At 42.2% G+C, this 23,467-nt stretch overlaps 1 long non-coding RNA gene across 2 annotated transcripts in view; it reads left to right on the top strand.

The window, feature by feature from the left end:
- Window positions 1-482: 482 nt before the first annotated feature.
- Window positions 483-23,467, top strand: part of LOC139756354 (uncharacterized) — an 80,149-nt gene continuing 57,164 nt past the window's right edge. Inside the window, exons 1-2 of one of the 2 annotated variants that reach the window (XR_011714327.1) lie at window positions 483-497; window positions 3,335-3,460. This is a non-coding gene — a long non-coding RNA (uncharacterized lncRNA). Of the gene's footprint in view, window positions 498-1,840; window positions 1,918-3,334; window positions 3,461-23,467 lie in introns of those variants that run through there. The other variant, XR_011714326.1, reaches the window with a different exon arrangement.

Here is a 23,467-nt window from a genome sequence, read left to right as displayed (position 1 = left end):
TGATTCGAGGCCTCGTCTCGATGATTCAGGGTTTGGTCTCGATGGCTCAAAGTCATACTTTGGACCTCAATGCTTCAAAGGCCTGGACCTCAATGCTTCAAAGGCCTGACCTCAATGCTTCAAAGACCTGACCTCAATGCTTCAAAGGCCTGACCTCAATGCTTCAAAGGTCTAACCTCAATGCTTCAAAGGCCTGGACCTCAGTGCTTCAAAGCCCTGGACCTCAATGTTTCAAAGGCCTGACCTCAATGTTTCAAAGGCCTGACCTCAATGCTTCAAAGGCCTGACCTCAATTCTTCAAAGACCTGACCCCAATGCTTAAAATACCTGACCCCAATGCTTAAAAGGCCTGACCTCAATGCTTCAAAGGCCTGGACCTCAATGTTTCAAAGGCCTGACCTCAATGCTTCAAAGGCCTGACCTCAGTGCTTCAAAGGCCTCGATGATTTGGCTTGATTAGGACCTCCGTCCGACACTCAAACCTTTAGCCTTAAAAGGTAAGGATGCACCTAAAACATTTTGATAGTGTTACCTATCAAAGAAATTAGGGGGTTTTAATATCACATTTTTGCCTATTATAAGCTAATGACAGCGAACCGAAATACTAACCTCTTCCTACATGAGTCTTGTGTCTTCATAACAGGACCTGGTTAGTTAAGATTAGATTTGAGTTCACATAAATCTAAATAAATACTTCCTTCTATGATTGAAGTACATGACTTAAGAATGATCTTGAAGGCATTAAGTTGTTCAAGTTATAATAACTTGACAATGACGGCCTTAATGACCCTGGCTGGCCTATATCTGTGGCAATACTGCCCCCCCCCCCAAAAAAAAAAAAAAAAAAAAATAAATAAATAAATAGATAATAAATAAATAGATAAATAAAAGAAAAAGTTTGAAAATTATGATTCATCTGTAAGGGCAAATATTTGCAAAGCCTCGTAGGATACACCACGGTGTGAGAATTATAGATATGTAAAATAAAGCCATTTCAAATAACAACAACACATATTCCATTGTGTAGCGGTGTACGAGGGCGTAAAGATCTCCTTTATGTGAAATAAGATTTTTCGGAACGAGAAAAATTGTGAAATTTAGATTTTTGGCAAAAAAAAAAAAGAGAAAACGGGAGTTGGTGCCATTGTGTGTATGTGTGTGTGTGTGTGTGTGTGTCGGGAATTTGCTGCCTGTGTTGAGCTAGCCAAACCTGCTCTCTCTTCTCTCTCTCTCTCTCTCTCTCTCTCTCTCTCTCTCTCTCTCTCTCTCTCTCTCTCTCTCTCTCTCAAGAAATTTCCCCTCTACTGGAGAAGAATCGGCCTCTATCTATCCATCTATCTATCTATCTCAGTCTATCTACCTCTCCTCAGAAGCTTATTAATTCTTTCTATATCAAAGTCTCAGGACGCCCGCCACCCGTTTTCTAGAAGAAAGAATACGACCGTCAGGTAGCTGGCTAGGGGTGACCTTATGACGACGTTGAATTATTATACGAATAATTGGACGATGACGATACACAGTGATGGTTGACAGCAGGATGTAAAGAAAACTAATTTGACGTAATACGGAACATATGAACCAATCTCGAACATTACGGTAATTAAAAAGATCTTTATAAACAATATATATATATATATATATATATATATATATATATATATATATATATATATATATATATATATATATATATATTTAAGAAATTTGACCAAAACGGCTTAACTACAATCGTACGGTTGTACAGCTGTTACCTTCCCCAGTTCAACCACGGAATACCCAGTGACCCCCCCCCCCCCCCCCCAGAGGGGGTTCTGAGGTCAAGGGCTGGGCATCAAGGTCAGTATTTCCCAGCAGTGTGTTGTGGGAGGACGTCGTGGGACACCGTCACCCTAGACCTGAGACAGGAGAAGACTTGAGGTAGGAAGGCAAGGTTTGCTCCTGAGTGAACATGGCTACTGTTGTTCACCATCGAGGGATGTTGGCTGTGGTGTGTGTGGTCGGTCGGGGGATCCACGTATTACTTAGGAAGAAGCCATTTGGGTCATTATTATTATTATTGTTTTTTATTATTGTTATTATTATCATTGTTATTATTATTATTGTTATTATTATTAATATTATTATTATTATTATTATTAGTATTAGTATTAGTATTAGTATTATCATTGTTATTATTATTATTAGTATTAGTATTAGTATTAGTATTATCATTGTTATTATTATTATTATTATTGTTATTATTGTTATTGAGGGTCAAGTCAATTGAGAGGTGAGTTTAAATGGAGAAAAACTGGAGGAAGTGAAGTGTTTTAGATATCTGGGAGTGGATCTGGCAGCGGATGGAACCATGGAAGCGGAAGTGGATCATAGGGTGGGGGAGGGGGCGAAAATTCTGGGAGCCTTGAAGAATGTGTGGAAGTCGAGAACATTATCTCGGAAAGCAAAAATGGGTATGTTTGAAGGAATAGTGGTTCCAACAATGTTGTATGGTTGCGAGGCGTGGACTATGGATAGAGTTGTGCGCAGGAGGATGGATGTGCTGGAAATGAGATGTTTGAGGACAATGTGTGGTGTGAGGTGGTTTGATCGAGTAAGTAACGTAAGGGTAAGAGAGATGTGTGGAAATAAAAAGAGCGTGGTTGAGAGAGCAGAAGAGGGTGTTTTGAAATGGTTCGGGCACATGGAGAGAATGAGTGAGGAAAGATTGACCAAGAGAATATATGTGTCGGAGGTGGAGGGAACGAGAAGAGGGAGACCAAATTGGAGGTGGAAAGATGGAGTGAAAAAGATTTTGTGTGATCGGGGCCTGAACATGCAGGAGTGTGAAAGGAGGGCAAGGAATAGAGTGAATTGGAGCGATGTGGTATACCGGGATTGAGGTGCTGTCAGTGGATTGAATCAAGGCATGTGAAGCGTCTAGGGTAAACCATGGAAAGCTGTGTGGGTATGTATATTTGCGTGTGTGGACGTATGTATATACATGTGTATAGGGGTGGGTTGGGCCATTTCTTTCGTCTGTTTCCTTGCGCTACCTCGCAAACGCGGGAGACAGCGACAAAGCAAAAAAAAAAAAAAAAAATTATTATTATTATTATTAGTATTATTTATTAATTATTATTATTAGTATTATCACTATTATTGTTGTTGTTGTTGTTATTATTATTATTATTATTATTATTATTATTATTATTATAATCATTATTATTGTTGTTGTTGTGATTATTATTAATATTATTATAATTATTATTATTGTTGTTGTTGTTATAGTATTCTTATTATGATTACTGAACTGACATTCCTTGAGCAATTTTTTTTCTCTCTCTCTCTCTCTCAGACACCCACACGGGTCGTCCTCCTCCGCCCGTCTATCAAGGAATACGTGAGGTCCCTCCAGGGTTGTGTGTGGCCAGGATTATAACCCACCACTACAGGACACGCATTCTTACAGCCAGGCAGCTAGGTAGGCACTGGAGAGGTTACCAGCCCCGCCCAGGACACTCCCATGGTACCGTGGGACAGTGAGGGAGAGGTGTCTAGGACTAAGGTATGTTGTCGTATGTGTTACCGAGACGTGGGGGTACGACGGTACGATCCTCGAGTTACGACGGTCGTATACCGTCTCGCTCTCTCTCTCTCTCTCTTTCTGAAGGAGGGCCAAACATCGTACCGTCGTACCTCAGTGCCCCGTACCCTCAGGCTTCAAATTTTGAGACCGTACCGTTCTGTATGTGGTACTAATGAGATGAAGAAAAGTGAATGTCCGTGGGTGATTCACAACGTTTCAGCACGTGAGTAAATGGTGGGTAACTTGGTCATGAATCTTTGATCGCGTCAAATTATAGGTGTAATTTTGGTGGAAGTCTCGTGACACACACACACACACACGCACACACACCACGTCACTACCCAATACATTATTCACTCGTTCATGGCCACCAGCACTGCTGTATGAACTCATGAAAGTGAATGATGACCAGTTTGCGACGCCAAATTTCATCGTTGCCCGGGCCAGTAACTGTTATTAGAAAGGGTCGATTGTTTATAAACAAGATATATTGTTTATGAAGAAGATATTGTTTGTAAACAAGATTGTTTATGAAGACGATATTGTTTGTAAACAAGATATATTTTTAAACAAGATATATTGTTTATAAAGAAGATATATTGTTTAAAAAAAGATTTATTGTTTATAAACATGTTATGTCGTTTGTAAACGATATATTGTTTATAAACAAGATATTTTAAAGAAGATGTATCGAATTTAAACAAGATATATTGTTTTTAAACAAGATATTTATAAACAAGATATATTGTTTATACACAAGATGTATTGTTTTTAAACAAGATATATTGTTTTTAAAAAAGACATTGTTTATAAACAAGATATATTGTTTATAAACAAAACATATCGTTTATAAACAAGATACATTGTTTATAAACAAGATATAGTGTTTATAAACAACATATATTGATTATAGATAAGTTAGACTTATTTTATATACACGTTCGACTGCTTATGCACAGGGTCGACTGTTTTCGACGGAATTTCGTGTGCTTCGTTCAAGTCGATTGAAAACGTACGAATTACTCTGAAATTGTGCCCTGGCACTGCTCTCGAAGCCGTGAGAGCCACCGCCAACCGAAGCAGTGAAACAGTGCATTGTTTATAGCCTGCGTCGCTGATTCTCTCGTGTCAGCGACCCACTCGCCGACCGAATCGGTTTCGAACCCAACGAAACACCACCCTGCTTCTCCCCCCTCATTGTAATTTCATATCAACGTGAATCACTGGTTTGTGTACGATCCTCGCCTCCCCTTAGACGAGCAAGGGAATATATATTGTATGAATCAGGTGGTAGAAAATGTCTAGATAATAATAATGATAATAACAATAATAATAATAATAATAATAATAATAATAATAGTAGTAATAATAGTAATAATGATAATAATGATATGATAATAATGATAAGGACGATGATAATGACAATGATAATAATGATAGTAATAATGATAATAAGGACGAGGATAATAATAATGATAGTAATAATAATAATAATAATAATAATAATAATAATGATAATAATAATAATAATAATAATGATTATAATGATAAATTATTACGATGATAATAATGATACTGATGGTGATATTGATGACAATGATAATAGTAATAATAATAATGTCACTTTAAATCAACATAGACTCGAACCATACACAGCAAAATTTTGAAAACCAATGAACCAATCAGTTACCCTTTGCTACACTGCAGATGCATAGCCCCAATGTGAGTAAATCTGCCAACGTGTGTGTGTGTAAATGAGGCAGTAAATCAGCCAGCTGTTTCCAGGAGGTAAAATCTCCAGGTTGGTGTAATATATGGGTTCCTCGTAGCCTCTATACACGCACCAAGGCATCTGCAGCAACTTTCATTCACGGTGAGAATGCTGTTCACACAATAATAAGCTGAATATTCGACTGATTTGGTAGTTTCGTAGCTACAGAGGAAGACAAGTAGAAACAGACCAATGGGTCCTTTCGAGGGTGTTTGTGGTAGTGGAAGGTAATCAGAAACTCACAGATTACCTTTGATACAAGTTAGAAGGTAATCAGATACGATTCACAGATGAATAACCTGTAGTTTGTCAGTATGTTTCACGGGAAGTTACCTTACGTTCTTTAGCATCCTGGAAGATGGTATATGTCATATATTTTGAGGGTTCTCGTGAGGAAGAATTCTGTGCATACACAATGTATAAATCCTTTATATTACTGTGAATAGATGAAGCGAGGATAGCTCAGCTGTATAGGACCGGGTGATTTTGTATACACAGACCAAAAGAAGTCAAGGGTCATATATATACATTAGGGATTGTGTCTCGTCCTTTTAGAATTACGTGTATATTGAACATCTGAGTTAGGTGTTCATGATTTATCCAACTGGTGGTTATAACATGATGTTGACGACCTTAACGATCGTGGTACTCGATTGGTCTAAAGCCCAACCAAGCCAGACCAACCAACAAACCAGCTACCCTAACCATTGAAGGGTCAGTTAACTCAAATTTGGTCGTTTGGACACACAGTCCTTGTCTTGTGACACTGTGTTATGAGCTCCTGTGCCGAGGGGCTGTGTTAAAATAGAGCCCTCGAAGAACACAATGTATTCATTGTGAGAAGGAATGTGATAAGATAAAGAAAGAAACGAGAGGAGATAAGATCTTTTAATTCTAGTGTGATTATCTTGGCTGATAAAGAGACGGAAAAAATTCCAAAGGAATTTACGAAACAGAGCAATAATTCAGCCTCCATGATAATCATTTTACCTGGGAAGTAAGAAGAAGAAGGGGGAGGAGAAGAAGAAGAAGAGGAAGAATCGCTATAAACAGTGTTTCTCGGAATGTTAAATCCTAAAAGAACGCCTCCACCAGGAAAATACCTCGCACCACGGATGTATATTTTTTTCTCCTCCTCTCCCCTTACCTCCTCCTCCTCCTGTTCCACCGCCCTCCCACATCCATCAGGGACGGGGTGTCAGTAGCCGAAATGATTCTTTAACGACAGTCCTTACCCTGTAGGGCGGGCGGGGAGACGGTGGTGGGGGAAGAAAGAGCTGTTGTTCCTGCTGCTGCTGCTGCCAAAGGAGGAAAAGAACGCGTCGCAGGAGATTTGCAAGAACGTCAACATCTTGAGTACTAGATTAACGTGAAAGCCCAGACCGTGTTCGTGGCTCAGCCAAGACTCTTTGCACTAAGTTTGTATACGTTTGCATAATGAAGACAATATATATATATATATATATATATATATATATATATATATATATATATATATATATATATATATATATATATATATGTATATATATATATATATATATACATATTATCTTTTTTTATTTTTTTATTATTATACTTTGTCGATGTCTCCCGCGTTAGCGAGGTAGCGCAAGAAAACAGACGTGAGAATGACCCAACCCACCCACATACACATGTATATACATACACGTCTGCATTACATTTAAAATGATCTAAAGACGATCGACAGAAATACCAGACATCAGCGATAAACGTCACAGGTGATAGATAACAGACTTGATCTATATCTATTGATGTATTTCATTAGAGAGGAATGATTACGGAATAACATAAAAATAAACCAAAGGATTAGAAACAAAAACGTTTTTGCGTGTTGAATACAAATCGTAAAACATAAATGGAAGTGAAATTGGAGATAGAAAATGGAAATGGAATAAAATTTGATATCATAAAACCAGTTTATTACTCGAAATTAATTTCTGACATTTTACTCTATTATAAATGGTTTCAGTTTTGTATTGCAGTTTCTAGGAGAGCTTTATATATATATATATATATATATATATATATATATATATATATATATATATATATATATATATATATATATATATATATATTAACCTTCCTGCCCTAGCATCTCCTTTTATTGGATTCCTGCAGCGCTCAGGAAGCTAGCCACGTCCACTGGGCGGGAACACAGGTCGAGAAGTGGGATGTTATGCGCTAGTTGATCGAGTGCAGGAGAACTGAGGCTTAAGTGTGACACCAGTGTGAAGGTTGCATCTCGGCCAGTATGGGTCGGTGTCTGTACCACTGGGAAGGTGGATTCTATCCAGGACGCGGTTAAGCATAATCGCATAAGTCTGGGGAGTGCAGTTTCAGGTGGGTGTGCGCATTTTCAAAGCTGTGTTTGTTATGGGATGGTGTTGGTGGGAGGTTATGAAGAGGTTTGGGTAAGAGAAGAGCTGTGCTGTTTCAAAGAATTTCCTGTCGGGCTTGGTACATTGGGTTTAATTCGAGATGCTTTCGTTTCGTTGTGCAGGTGTTCGTTCATTGTTTGTGTTTTGTTAAGGAATCAGTGATTTTGAGTGATGTATTCTGTGTGGCTTGTAGCTTTGTTACGTTAGCTTTCGGAATGGTGGATGACCAGGTAGGTGAGGCGTAGTTTAGGGTGGAGCAGATGAATTGTCGTCAGCTATTATGCGTAAAATGGAGAGACTGACTGTATGTTTGTGGACTGAAAGCCAGCACAGCCCATGTGTGTGTGTGTGGGGGTGAGGCAGAATGATCAGACAGCGAATTGGGCCAAAGGCGCGAAACTTGACAGCCACTGAAGTACCGGCTCACCACGCAGCCATCACGAAGCCTACCGATATTTCAGGCGGGTAGTACCGGTAAATGTATACCTCCGTGGTCAGGGGCTGCCTACCATCTACATATGTGCATGAGAGAGAGAGAGAGAGAGAGAGAGAGAGAGAGAGAGAGAGAGAGAGAGAGAGGTCATTGACGTGACCTGGAAAGTAAAGCAAAGATAACAAAGGCGCATATGTCACAGAGACAGAGCGACCCGGTTGTGAACTTGATAGATACAGCGGCCTGTTTGTGGCGGGTTGTGGCATACGACAGTCCTTTTTTTTTTTATATTGCCACAGGTAAAAGAGGCGACGAATATTTGTGGTGCAGCTGAGTAGGTCAGAGCGTCCGGCTTTGTATGACTTGGACACGAAATCTAAAAAATTCTAGATCGTATGGAACGTAGAATCATTATCAATTTTAGATATATAAGAACTATGAACGCAATATCAGTGAGAATAAATGATTTGAAATACATAAAGGATACGTGAATATATATATATATATATATATATATATATATATATATATATATATATATATATATATATATATGTATGGTATTTGATGGATGGTTCAGATGTCGAAAAGGTATTAATTTTTACCTCCACAGACCATGAGATAAGGGTTCGATTCCGAGGCGAAGACGTGGTTAGAGACAGAACTAGCAACTATCTAGTCTGTTGGCGTCGGGGGGGGGGGGGGGGGGGGGGGGGGGGGGGGGAGACTGCTAGCTCTTGGCTAGTTTGAGGGTCTAGGGATGGGAGGGGTTAAGAAGATAACGGCTAGTTCGAGGACAAAGGTGGTGGAATGGGTTAGTCTAAGGCTCGAAAATAGAGCAGGGGTCAGTGTTCTAGAAACCTGGATGAGCAAGACTAGCAAGGAACCCTCGTTATGGAAAGGAGGGAACCACGAGGCCATCTTGTCGCAACGCAGCAGTATAAACTTCACAGAAAACGGAGTGAAGGGGAGAATTAATCCAAGCATAGACTTAAGCTCAATAATTGACTTACGTGACAAGAACGCTCTTCCCTTCCTTATTCCGCCATGATACCATGGAATGGGTCCATCACCCCATTCCCCCCCCAGTCCCTCCCCCATAAACCATTAGAGACACTGGAGCGTTATCTGTCCCCCATTAATTTTTGCGATTTGGATCTGCAGCGAAGTGAGGGATGGCCGGTCGAGCACGTACTGTTAATTGTATGTTAAATTCGAGTGAAATGCAATCAAGAATTTAACCCTTTTCCCACCATGTTTGTCCACAGCTCAGTACCCACTATAGCATACTGATACTGCACTAAATTAGTCTTAGATTCTTCATAATGTCACTATCTTCATTTTTTTTTGTGTGTGTAAGAGATACATTAATGTTTTTTCCTTATTATTATCTTAATTTTCATTATTTTTTAGATTCATTTTCTTTTCATGAAAGTATAAAGAGATACATTAATGCCTTTTCCTTAATATTACCTTAATTTTCATGACTTTTAGATTCATTTTCTTTTCCTGAAAGTATAAAGAGATACATTAATGCCTTTTCCTTAATATTGCCTTAATTTTCATGACTTTTAGATTCATTTTCTTTTCATGAAAGTAATCTTTTTACCATGAATTTCGTCGGAACGGAAGCTGGCCTCCTCATAGCAAGCTATACCAAATAGCATATTATATAGCCTATTTGTTTCCATACTCGCACGCCCGTGGTGAGTTACCACACCAGAAAGAAGAGCTCTGTATTGGGCCAGTTAGGAGATTGAAGCATCAAATGCAGTAGAGATCTATGTATAGATTGAAGCATTAAATCCAGTAGAGATCGATGTATAGATTGAATCATTATATGCAGTAGAAATCGATATATATATATATATATATATATATATATATATATATATATATATATATATATATATATATATATATATATATATATATATTTATATATATACACCGGACACCATCACACGAATTGCTTGCTTCCCGGGGTCTTTGAACTTCTGGTGTCCTGGTGAATGATTGAGGGCGAGACGTAAGTGCTTGTGGTGACCCTTAAATTTTTCTTTTCTTTTTTTTTTGGCTTGTGATGACCCTGATATTTTTTTGGGGGGGGGGGGTGTGCTCGTGGTGACCCAAATATTTTTTTTTTTTTTGCTCGTGGTGACCCTATATATGTATTTTTTTTTTTGCTCGTGGTGACCCTATATATGTATTTTTTTTTTTCTCGTGGTGACCCTATATATATATATATTTTTTTTTTGCTCGTGGTGACCCTAATTTTTTATTTTTTGGTCGTGGTGGACTCTTTTTTTTTTTTTTTTTACCCTAGATTTTATCTTATTTTTTTGCTCGTGGTGACCCTGATTTTTTTTCTTTTCTTGCCCTCACTGTGAACCCCAAATTTTGCATCCGTGAGGTGAACTCGTGACGTCGTCTTTAGGGTCTTTGACCTCGTTTGATGTTATTTAGGGTGACCTGTGATCTGTTCTTTAGGGTGACCTGTGACTTGTTCTTTAGGGTGACCTGTCATCTGTTTTTAAGGGTGACCTGTAACCTGCTCTTTAGAGTGACCTGTGACTTGTTCTTTAGGGTGACCTGTGACTTGTTCTTTAGGGTGACCTGTGACTTGTTCTTTAGGGTGACCTGTGACTTGTTCTTTAGGGTGACCTGTGACTTGTTCTTTAGGGTGACCTGTGACTTGTTCTTTAGGGTGACCTGTGACTTGTTCTTTAGGGTGACCTGTGACTTGTTCTTTAGGGTGACCTGTGACTTGTTCTTTAGGGTGACCTGTGACTTGTTCTTTAGGGTGACCTGTGACTTGTTCTTTAGGGTGACCTGTGACTTGTTCTTTAGGGTGACCTGTGACTTGTTCTTTAGGGTGACCTGTGACTTGTTCTTTAGGGTGACCTGTGACTTGTTCTTTAGGGTGACCTGTGACTTGTTCTTTAGGGTGACCTGTGACTTGTTCTTTAGGGTGACCTGTGACTTGTTCTTTAGGGTGACCTGTGACTTGTTCTTTAGGGTGACCTGTGACTTGTTCTTTAGGGTGACCTGTGACTTGTTCTTTAGGGTGACCTGTGACTTGTTCTTTAGGGTGACCTGTGACTTGTTCTTTAGGGTGACCTGTGACTTGTTCTTTAGGGTGACCTGTGACTTGTTCTTTAGGGTGACCTGTGACTTGTTCTTTAGGGTGACCTGTGACTTGTTCTTTAGGGTGACCTGTGACTTGTTCTTTAGGGTGACCTGTGACTTGTTCTTTAGGGTGACCTGTGACTTGTTCTTTAGGGTGACCTGTGACTTGTTCTTTAGGGTGACCTGTGACTTGTTCTTTAGGGTGACCTGTGACTTGTTCTTTAGGGTGACCTGTGACTTGTTCTTTAGGGTGACCTGTGACTTGTTCTTTAGGGTGACCTGTGACTTGTTCTTTAGGGTGACCTGTGACTTGTTCTTTAGGGTGACCTGTGACTTGTTCTTTAGGGTGACCTGTGACTTGTTCTTTAGGGTGACCTGTGACTTGTTCTTTAGGGTGACCTGTGACTTGTTCTTTAGGGTGACCTGTGACTTGTTCTTTAGGGTGACCTGTGACTTGTTCTTTAGGGTGACCTGTGACTTGTTCTTTAGGGTGACCTGTGACTTGTTCTTTAGGGTGACCTGTGACTTGTTCTTTAGGGTGACCTGTGACTTGTTCTTTAGGGTGACCTGTGACTTGTTCTTTAGGGTGACCTGTGACTTGTTCTTTAGGGTGACCTGTGACTTGTTCTTTAGGGTGACCTGTGACTTGTTCTTTAGGGTGACCTGTGACTTGTTCTTTAGGGTGACCTGTGACTTGTTCTTTAGGGTGACCTGTGACTTGTTCTTTAGGGTGACCTGTGACTTGTTCTTTAGGGTGACCTGTGACTTGTTCTTTAGGGTGACCTGTGACTTGTTCTTTAGGGTGACCTGTGACTTGTTCTTTAGGGTGACCTGTGACTTGTTCTTTAGGGTGACCTGTGACTTGTTCTTTAGGGTGACCTGTGACTTGTTCTTTAGGGTGACCTGTGACTTGTTCTTTAGGGTGACCTGTGACTTGTTCTTTAGGGTGACCTGTGACTTGTTCTTTAGGGTGACCTGTGACTTGTTCTTTAGGGTGACCTGTGACTTGTTCTTTAGGGTGACCTGTGACTTGTTCTTTAGGGTGACCTGTGACTTGTTCTTTAGGGTGACCTGTGACTTGTTCTTTAGGGTGACCTGTGACTTGTTCTTTAGGGTGACCTGTGACTTGTTCTTTAGGGTGACCTGTGACTTGTTCTTTAGGGTGACCTGTGACTTGTTCTTTAGGGTGACCTGTGACTTGTTCTTTAGGGTGACCTGTGACTTGTTCTTTAGGGTGACCTGTGACTTGTTCTTTAGGGTGACCTGTGACTTGTTCTTTAGGGTGACCTGTGACTTGTTCTTTAGGGTGACCTGTGACTTGTTCTTTAGGGTGACCTGTGACTTGTTCTTTAGGGTGACCTGTGACTTGTTCTTTAGGGTGACCTGTGACTTGTTCTTTAGGGTGACCTGTGACTTGTTCTTTAGGGTGACCTGTGACTTGTTCTTTAGGGTGACCTGTGACTTGTTCTTTAGGGTGACCTGTGACTTGTTCTTTAGGGTGACCTGTGACTTGTTCTTTAGGGTGACCTGTGACTTGTTCTTTAGGGTGACCTGTGACTTGTTCTTTAGGGTGACCTGTGACTTGTTCTTTAGGGTGACCTGTGACTTGTTCTTTAGGGTGACCTGTGACTTGTTCTTTAGGGTGACCTGTGACTTGTTCTTTAGGGTGACCTGTGACTTGTTCTTTAGGGTGACCTGTGACTTGTTCTTTAGGGTGACCTGTGACTTGTTCTTTAGGGTGACCTGTGACTTGTTCTTTAGGGTGACCTGTGACTTGTTCTTTAGGGTGACCTGTGACTTGTTCTTTAGGGTGACCTGTGACTTGTTCTTTAGGGTGACCTGTGACTTGTTCTTTAGGGTGACCTGTGACTTGTTCTTTAGGGTGACCTGTGACTTGTTCTTTAGGGTGACCTCTCTTCTCTCTCTCTCTCTCTCTCAAGCCCACTCCCCTCTCCCTCCGTTCCAAGGACCCCTTCGTTCAATGCTCCGTGTGCCATCAGCTCTTCCCTCCTAGAGCCGCAGGGTCACACAGCCCAGGTCACAGTGGGTCAAAGCCACGAGGCTACAGTCTGTGCTATATAGGTCACAGGTCACGAAGAAACAAGGTCAGAGCCTGCGTCATACAGAGTCAAAGGTCAGAGTTATAACAGGTCGCAGGTCATGACAGACGAGGTCATGACCACCTATATTATAAAGGTCACAGGTCATAGGTCGAAGGTCAGGATAACGAGGTGACAACAAATACTGTAAATCACAAATATCTCGCGAGATACATAGGGTACGGGAGTACATATGAGAGTGTGGAAGTATACCATAGGAGTTATAACATGTAAGGTCGCAGGTCATGACAGACGAGGTACATGGAGGTGTATGAGTACCTGGGAATACATGAAAGTACAAGGGAAGTACATGAGGGTTAAAAGAGCACACAGATGGCGTGGATGTTACACAGGGAAGCCAGAGAACAGATGATCTATGATGGACTATGACGACGTTATGTGCTGGGGGGAACAACAGACAACAGAGCAACCGAGAGTAGGTCATAGTGAGGGGGAGTCATGGTAATGGAAGGCTGTGTGATACAGCTCGCAACTGCCGTCATCTCCCTAGAGACTTAGAACAAGGCCAGTATGCTAGAGGTATAAGGTAGCGAGAGGTGTACGCGTTTGACGCCCTTGGGGAACCACGATGTCACAACCGCGCTTCACGGATCCAGAAGCGCTTATTGTTGTAGTATTTGGGGCAAGCAGGCCATCACCACCCCATGAGTGCACTTGTAACGTATCTGTACATAGAAAACTGTGAGTTATAAACAATGGATTATTCTTCAAATAACACGAGGAAAGTGTTGTAAAGATGAATGGAAAGCTTGGATGAAGAAAATGTGGAATGTGGGTACAGAATGAGAGGAAATGTTGAGTAGGAATGTATGGAAAGCCAGAGGCTTTACTTGGGGGAGTGTAGTGATGATGAGACCTTAGCTGTCTTACTGGGGAGTGTAGTGATGATGAGACCTTAGCTATCATAATGGGGAGTGTAGTGATGATGAGACTTAGCTATCTAATTGGGGAGTGTAGTGATGATGAGACCTTAGCTGTCTTACTGGGGAGTGTAGTGATGATGAGACCTTAGCTGTCATACTGGGGAGTGTAGTGATGATGAGACCTTAGCTGTCATACTGGGGAGTGTAGTGATGATGAGACCTTAGCTGTCATACTGGGGAGTGTAGTGATGATGAGACCTTAGCTGTCATACTGGGGAGTGTAGTGATGATGAGAGCTTAGCTGTCATACTGGGGAGTGTAGTGATGATGAGACCTTAGCTGTCATACTGGGGAGTGTAGTGATGATGAGACCTTAGCTGTCATACTGGGGAGTGTAGTGATGATGAGACCTTAGCTGTCATACTGGGGAGTGTAGTGATGATGAGACCTTAGCTGTCATACTGGGGAGTGTAGTGATGATGAGACCTTAGCTGTCATACTGGGGAGTGTAGTGATGATGAGACCTTAGCTGTCATACTGGGGAGTGTAGTGATGATGAGACCTTAGCTGTCATACTGGGGAGTGTAGTGATGATGAGACCTTAGCTGTCATACTGGGGAGTGTAGTGATGATGAGACCTTAGCTGTCATACTGGGGAGTGTAGTGATGATGAGACCTTAGCTGTCATACTGGGGAGTGTAGTGATGATGAGACCTTAGCTGTCATACTGGGGAGTGTAGTGATGATGAGACCTTAGCTGTCATACTGGGGAGTGTAGTGATGATGAGACCTTAGCTGTCATACTGGGGAGTGTAGTGATGATGAGACCTTAGCTGTCATACTGGGGAGTGTAGTGATGATGAGACCTTAGCTGTCATACTGGGGAGTGTAGTGATGATGAGACCTTAGCTGTCATACTGGGGAGTGTAGTGATGATGAGACCTTAGCTGTCATACTGGGGAGTGTAGTGATGATGAGACCTTAGCTGTCATACTGGGGAGTGTAGTGATGATGAGACCTTAGCTGTCATACTGGGGAGTGTAGTGATGATGAGACCTTAGCTGTCATACTGGGGAGTGTAGTGATGATGAGACCTTAGCTGTCATACTGGGGAGTGTAGTGATGATGAGACCTTAGCTGTCATACTGGGGAGTGTAGTGATGATGAGACCTTAGCTGTCATACTGGGGAGTGTAGTGATGATGAGACCTTAGCTGTCATACTGGGGAGTGTAGTGATGATGAGACCTTAGCTGTCATACTGGGGAGTGTAGTGATGATGAGACCTTAGCTGTCATACTGGGGAGTGTAGTGATGATGAGACCTTAGCTGTCATACTGGGGAGTGTAGTGATGATGAGACCTTAGCTGTCATACTGGGGAGTGTAGTGATGATGAGACCTTAGCTGTCATACTGGGGAGTGTAGTGATGATGAGACCTTAGCTGTCATACTGGGGAGTGTAGTGATGATGAGACCTTAGCTGTCATACTGGGGAGTGTAGTGATGATGAGACCTTAGCTGTCATACTGGGGAGTGTAGTGATGATGAGACCTTAGCTGTCATACTGGGGAGTGTAGTGATGATGAGACCTTAGCTGTCATACTGGGGAGTGTAGTGATGATGAGACCTTAGCTGTCATACTGGGGAGTGTAGTGATGATGAGACCTTAGCTGTCATACTGGGGAGTGTAGTGATGATGAGACCTTAGCTGTCATACTGGGGAGTGTAGTGATGATGAGACCTTAGCTGTCATACTGGGGAGTGTAGTGATGATGAGACCTTAGCTGTCATACTGGGGAGTGTAGTGATGATGAGACCTTAGCTGTCATACTGGGGAGTGTAGTGATGATGAGACCTTAGCTGTCATACTGGGGAGTGTAGTGATGATGAGACCTTAGCTGTCATACTGGGGAGTGTAGTGATGATGAGACCTTAGCTGTCATACTGGGGAGTGTAGTGATGATGAGACCTTAGCTGTCATACTGGGGAGTGTAGTGATGATGAGACCTTAGCTGTCATACTGGGGAGTGTAGTGATGATGAGACCTTAGCTGTCATACTGGGGAGTGTAGTGATGATGAGACCTTAGCTGTCATACTGGGGAGTGTAGTGATGATGAGACCTTAGCTGTCATACTGGGGAGTGTAGTGATGATGAGACCTTAGCTGTCATACTGGGGAGTGTAGTGATGATGAGACCTTAGCTGTCATACTGGGGAGTGTAGTGATGATGAGACCTTAGCTGTCATACTGGGGAGTGTAGTGATGATGAGACCTTAGCTGTCATACTGGGGAGTGTAGTGATGATGAGACCTTAGCTGTCATACTGGGGAGTGTAGTGATGATGAGACCTTAGCTGTCATACTGGGGAGTGTAGTGATGATGAGACCTTAGCTGTCATACTGGGGAGTGTAGTGATGATGAGACCTTAGCTGTCATACTGGGGAGTGTAGTGATGATGCCCTGTCCCGCCCCCAGATTTTGGGTTCTCCCCGAAACGGTCGCAGGGTCAAACCCCCCCCCCTTTCCTGCCGAAAGATTTCCCTTACCTCCCTGTCTGCGTTCGGGCTGTCGAATCCCATACAGACTTTATTTCTCACCTTCCTCCGTCCCCTCTAAAACTATACTACTACTTCGACTACTACTACTACTACTACTAACTACTACGATCTACTACTAACTGCTAAATACTAGTACTAATACCCGCATTATTGCTCTCCTCCCTTCCTCTCATGTCTTCCTTGCTTCCTTCCTCCTTCCTCTTGTCCTTCAGTCCACACCCATTTCTTTCGATACATTGTTGCTTTCTCTTTCCTTCTCTTCTTCCCCGCTCCCCCTGGAACCTGTTTCCTCCCCCCTTCCTCCCGCCTCATGTAGGAACTGTGGCTCCTGGCATCATGGGTGTGGGGGAAGGATGTGAGGTTGGTTGTGGTATGGTTTGGCAGAAGGGGTTGGAGAAGTGGAGAGGAGGAGAGTGGTGGGATGGGGGTGACCGTCGTAACGCTTGGACAATTAGTGGTCATGTATATATCCATTTCCAGCGAATCCAAGGGTGCAGTGGCAGAATCTTGTTCGTCTCGAAATGGTTCTGTACTGTTCCTCCTCTCCATCCGCCTTGCTCGCATAAATGATTCCCAGTTTTCTGGAACATTTGATGATAATTGCCTGAAAAAACAACCCCGCGCTCATATTCTCCCTCCCTCTCGGTGGTTTCTTCTTTTACCCCCCACCCCTTTTTTATAAAAATTAAAAAATCCTTTATTTTTGTGTGTTGATATCGTTCCTCCTATATTGCACTTTATCTCCTCCATTCTCATTTGTTGTGTCACTTTAATTTCTCCTCCAATCTCTCTCACTTATTGTGTCACTTTTTCTCCCCATTCTCATTTATTGTATCACTTATCTCCTCCTTTTCTCTTTTGTTTGTATCACTTTATCTCCGCCTTTTCCTCACGTATTGTGTCCACTTTATCTCACCCATTCTCTGTTAATTTGTAAATCACTTTTATATCACTCCTCCATTCACTCTTTTTGATGGCACTTTAATCTCCTCCATGTCTCATTTGTTTTGTAGCACTTTTATCATCCTCCTCCATTCTCATTTATTGTGTCACTTTATCTCCTCCATTCTCATTTATTGTATCACTTTATCTCCTCCATTCTCATTTATTGTGTCACTTTATCTCCTCCATTCTCATTTATTGTATCACTTTATCTTTTCCTATCAGTTCCTTTATATCATATGAATTTTTAAGCCACCGCGCCTGTATCCCTGTACTTCCTAAAGAGTCCATCACTTCCCTGCTACTTGGGAAAGGACGCGGGCGGCCTTGGATTACAGAACACCTGGCGGAAGTCAAAAATATTAACGGGTGTTTATCTCTAAGACCATCCTTTAGTCAGGGGACCTAGATTACGGAAGAATGATCTAGGAGGCCTCCTGCCTTTGTACTTTTGTGACCCCATTCGTCTCCATACTTAGTTGGAGGTGTAGCCAATCCGCCACATGATACCAAGCATGATTGCGTTCGATGGAAAAGCGTTTCGCGAATCCCAAACCGGGTCAGGGCATTCGATCCTTTACATGGTCCAGGACCGGTTGACCCTCAGAAACTGCGATCTAGTGGGTCAGGTTAGCTTTGAATTTTTATTTGACCCATGTACTCCCTCGGACCTTTTTCCTTAAGATATGCTAAGGCCAAGTGAGCTTGACCTTTTCCCCATTTCGAGAGGTTAGAGAGTGAGTGTGTGTGTGACGCGTGTGACAACACTCGTCCATCGTATAAGATTAATTTCGTTAACCTCATTCCGGATCATCGTTTCACGGGTTGACCCCCGTGACCTTGACCTTTCTTGTGATGACCACAGGCAGAGCGGAGAGTCTTACGATTACAGTCTGTAATTACACGCCGAAGGGTTTTTTCAATGATTTCCCCTATAAAGGTTTAGGGCCGATTTAAAGGGCAACAATACCAAAACGCTCCGGCCCCCCCCTTTTTTTTACCCAAACCTTTCATGTAACCCATTTTTTTAAACCCCCGCTCCTATATCCCTTTGTTTTTAAACCCATTTTTTTCACGTCCTTTTTTTCCCCCAGGAACCCGTTTTCCCTTTACATTCCTTTTCCTTCACGTCCCCCCCATTCTTCCCTGTAACCCCTTTCCCTTGGGGGCCCCCTTCTTCCACGCCACTCACTTCCTTCGCCTACTCCTTTTTCTACAACCCCCATTTACTTTTACGGCCCATTTTTGTTTGCCCCCCCCCCCCATTTTCCTTTAAGTGCCCTTTTCATCCCGTCCCTTTATTTCTTTAAATCCCCCCCTCCATCACGCTCATTCTTTTTTCACGGCCCTCATGTCCCGACGGCCGACTGCAAACCCCTGGGGGGCAGGGATAAAGATATAATAAACCGATTAAAAAAATTTAAAGGGGACTGTAACATGAGGGTTAACGACAGTAAACAAAACCCGCCCACACTCAAGGAAAGTTCGCCTGCAGCAACCCTTTCGTTTTTGGGGTCAAATAAACCCCTTAAAAACACACCCAGAGGTTTAACCCCTCATTTGGGCTGGATGCAAAACGGTTTACCCGGGTTCAATAGAGGAAAACTCATTTCTTGTCTCTTGTTTTCCCTGGGGTAACAAAGAGCTTGGCTGGGGGGTCAAGTATTTTTATTTATATTTTATTCCCCCCCTAATCGTGTCTGGGACACACACACACACACACACAAAACAAAATTTTATAAATAAAATTTTTAAAAATAATATAATTAGGGGTAGAAAAGATAGTTTGATAATAGATAGTAAGATAGATTAAAGATAGTTAAAATTGGGGGGAAAAAGATATAAATAATGTTCCTCCCTTTTAGTTCCGTTGTGGGCCAGTTAAAAGGGGGGTGGGGGTCTTGTTTTCTCGGATGTTAGGTTATCCTTTGAAGGGGCGGGGCGGGAAACCCCCAAGTTTCCGGGGGGGCCCGGCAGTACAGAGATGGGGTTGGGCCCCATATTGCCACCCCCCCTTTCCCCCCCGGGCGGGGGGGGCGGGGCACAATGTTTTATTCGTCCTTACCAGCCTAAGCCCCCCCCCCCCCCCTCAATAGTGTACTGTCCACGTCAATCCACCTCAGTGGTAAATGACCCTACGGGCCCTTTATACCCACTGCAAAAGGGACTATTTAAACTTCATATCCCAGTGGCGAGTTTTTTCCCCCTTTGTTTATTTGGTTCCCCCGATTAAACTCCCTATTATGGGCGATCTCGCCCCGATTGTTGTGGGGGAGGGGGCGAACCCAGTTCCCCTCTCACTTCCCCTCTCCTTTCTCTCCTTTTCTCCCTTTTCCCGGGGGGGGGGGGGGGGCCAAGCCTCCTTCTTTCCCCCCCGGTTCTCTTTTTCCTTTCCCTTCCCCCCCCCCCCCCCCTCCTCCCTCCTTTCCCCTGTGTGGGTGTGTTGTGTGTGTGTGGTGTGTGTGTTTACGACCGGTGTTTTCAAACGCGGGCGACCCGGCCCGGGCCCCCGGCTCGTGGGTTTTCTCACTTTAAATTACGCCAGGGGGGTGGGCGGGGGGGAGAGAGGGGAAAAGGAGAGAGAGAAGAGAGAGAGAGGGGAGGGGAGGAGCCAGGGGAGTGAGAAAAGAGTGTACGAACGGGTACTTACGGGGGGAAGTAAAAAAGGGGTGTTAATTTACGAGGGAAGGAAAAGGGGAGGGGAGGAGAGTGGGAGAGTGAAGACCCGGGGGGAGAGAAGAGAGAGGGGAGAGGAAAAAGGGGAAAAGAGAGGAGAGAGAGAGAGGGGAAGAGGGGAGAGGGGATTTATCAGAAAATGAAATATTTTCCCTTTCCCTTTTTGCATTCGATAATCCAGTCAATATAACGCCAATCATAACGAAAAGTCCCGGGGCCCAAAAATTCCCCAAATGCGATGTCTTTTTCTGAAATTTAATTTTGGGAAATAGAGTACTTGGACTTTGGGGTGTGTGGGTGTGGGTTTTTGGTCTTTTGGTCTGCCCAAATTTGAAAATTTTTTTTTTTTCCCCCAAATGAAAATTGTTTTATGAGCGGAATTTTTTTTTTTTTTTAATGAAAAGTTTGAGAGAAATTTCGTAAAAAGGATCTGTTTTTTCCAAATGTTTTAATATTGTCTTTTTTTGTTTTTGGGTTTCCGGTTTTCTTTGTAGGATCGCGTTTTCTAGATGAATTTGCGTTTTCTTTTTGTGTTGCCGTTTTTTCAGTGAATTTTCTCATAGTTTTTTTTTTTTTTTCCCAAAACCCCAAAATTTGGGTGGGTTTTTTGAGTTATAGGCTCGCCCCTTTTCCCATCAAATTTTCGGGGTTTTTCTTTTGAGATTACGTCATTTTTATAAATCTGCGTTTTCCGTAGCGGGTTGTGTGTTTCACAGCTTCCCGTTTTTTATCTAAATTCAATCTTTTTTTTTTATAGGTTTTTTCTTTTTTCTTTTTTTGGATTTGTTTAGGGTTTTATGGTCTCCCCGGTTTTTTTCTTTCCCGCTAATTTTCGTATATTTTTTTCCCAAAATGGAAAACATCTTCATGGTTTTTGGGTTTTTCTTTACAGTTTGGCTTTTTTTTAAAACGGGTTGGCGTTTTCTTTACGGGTTGGGCTTTTTTCCTTTACGGTTGGGGGTTTTCCCCCTTTTAGGGGGTTGGCTTTCCCCCTTTGGGGGTTTGGGCGTTTTTTTTAAACAGGTTGGCTTTTTATTTTTTTTTTTCCCCGGGTTTTTTTTGGGCGTTTTCTTTTACAGGCTGGCTTTTTCCCTTTCCCGGGTTGGCGTTTTCTTTGGGGGTTTGGGGTTTTGATTTTAAAAATGTAATTTAGGGGTTTAGGGCTTTAAATTTTTCAAGCTTTTATATGTAAAATTGATGGCTTTGCCTGGGGGCAAGGGGGGGAAATTTTTGGTGGTATATTGCGCGCGAAAAAAAACGAGCGAAAACCCCAACCCCACACACACCACACTCCACACACACATACACACAGTGAAACCCGGGGCTTTTTTGTTGCTCGAAAAAGAAGGAAAAAAAAAAAAAGGGCAAATGACCCACTCTATTCGAAGCTGGGGGGAAATTGTCTTTAAAAATTTAAATATTGCCCCTTTTTTAGTCAGTTTTTTGTAAAATTGTTTCATTAAAAGAGAGAGGGGAGAGAGAGAGGGGGAAGGGGGAGGGGTGGAAAGGAGAGAGAGGAGGGGGGAAGGGAGAGAAATTAAAACTGACCCCAAAGATGAACCCACAAACAACACACACACAACACACACACAACACACCCCAACCATCACAACACACAAAACACACCCCAACAAAAGAAAAATTATACTACAGGTTTTTTTTTTAAAGGGTTTTTGGTTTTTTAAAATTAATTTTTTTTCGGGAAAGGGGGGGGGGTTTGGTGGCACACACGCCCAAAGGTCTTAATCCTAGAGATGTCACGTTTGGGGGGTTAAACGGAGTGTAAAGCATTCCCCCAACACACACACAAAACCAACACACCCCACACACACACCCCCCCCACCCAATCCCCAAACCTGCCCCAACTAAAGGGGAAATTTTTTTTCCCCTTTCCCGTCTTCCCAACCAAGTGGGTTGGGGGAGAAGGGAAACTATGACTTCGGTCTTTAATGGTAAACCGCGCGCGCGCGGTGTGTGTGTGTGTGTGTGTGTGTGTGTGGGGTTTTGTGGGTTTTGTTTTGGTGTTTTGGGGTGTTGTTTTTTTGTGGGTTGTGGGTGTTTGTGTGTTTGTGTGTTAGTGTGGGGTGTATGTGTGTGTGTTTGGTGGTTGGGGTTGTGTGTGTTTTGTGTGTTTTAATAAAATTTTTTTGGTTGCCTTCCCTCCTGTTCAGGGTTTAAACCCTGGTCGTGGGGCCAAACCCCAACACTTTGTTCTCAGGACATACCGGGGAAAAACGGGGCTATGCTTCGTTACCTTAAAGATGTTTGGGAAGCAGACAGCCCTTTGGGGCTCTTTGCCTTTCTTTTTTTCCTTTGGGGGTTTCTTTAACCTCCACGGTATAAATTGGGCCAATAAAATATATTTTTATATATATATATTTATATAAATTATATATATTTTAATATATATTTTATATATATAGGGGAGAAAAAAAACTTCCCACGTTTTCCCCCTGCTTGTCGTAAAGGGCGCTAAAAGGGAAGGGGAAGGGGGGGGGCAAAAAATTCCCCCCCCTCTTCGTTTTTTTTTTTTATTTTTTTTTTTTTTTATTTTTTTTTTTTTTTTTTAAATTTCCAAAAGAAGGAACGGGAAAGGGGCCGGGTTTAGGATATTCCCTAAAAGGGGCCCAGTCCTCTGTTTTTAAAACGCAAACCCTCGCAATCGCGGGAAATGGCGAATAGAAATAAAAAAAAAAAGTAAAATTTTTATATATATTATATATATATATATTTTTATAATATATTTTTTAAAATATTTTTATATATTTTAATATACCAGAAACCCACAGAACTACAATAGAAAAGCTCTGTGTAGCAGAAGCGACAGAATAGCCTTTTTTAAAAAACGAGAACAATGAACGATTTGAAACCCTTTTTTATTTTGGAAATGAACGCGGGCCCGCATGCATCAGGCCCCCGTCTGTAGCGTAAAAAAAATTTTGTTTTTGGGACGATTGATAGGGGAAAAATGGACAAAGGTCCCGGGCCGAAGGTAATTGACAGGT

This window comes from Panulirus ornatus, chromosome 21 (assembly GCF_036320965.1).
Source record: "Panulirus ornatus isolate Po-2019 chromosome 21, ASM3632096v1, whole genome shotgun sequence".
NCBI classification, from domain to species: domain Eukaryota; kingdom Metazoa; phylum Arthropoda; class Malacostraca; order Decapoda; family Palinuridae; genus Panulirus; species Panulirus ornatus.
This window is presented reverse-complemented; position numbering and strand designations above follow the sequence as displayed.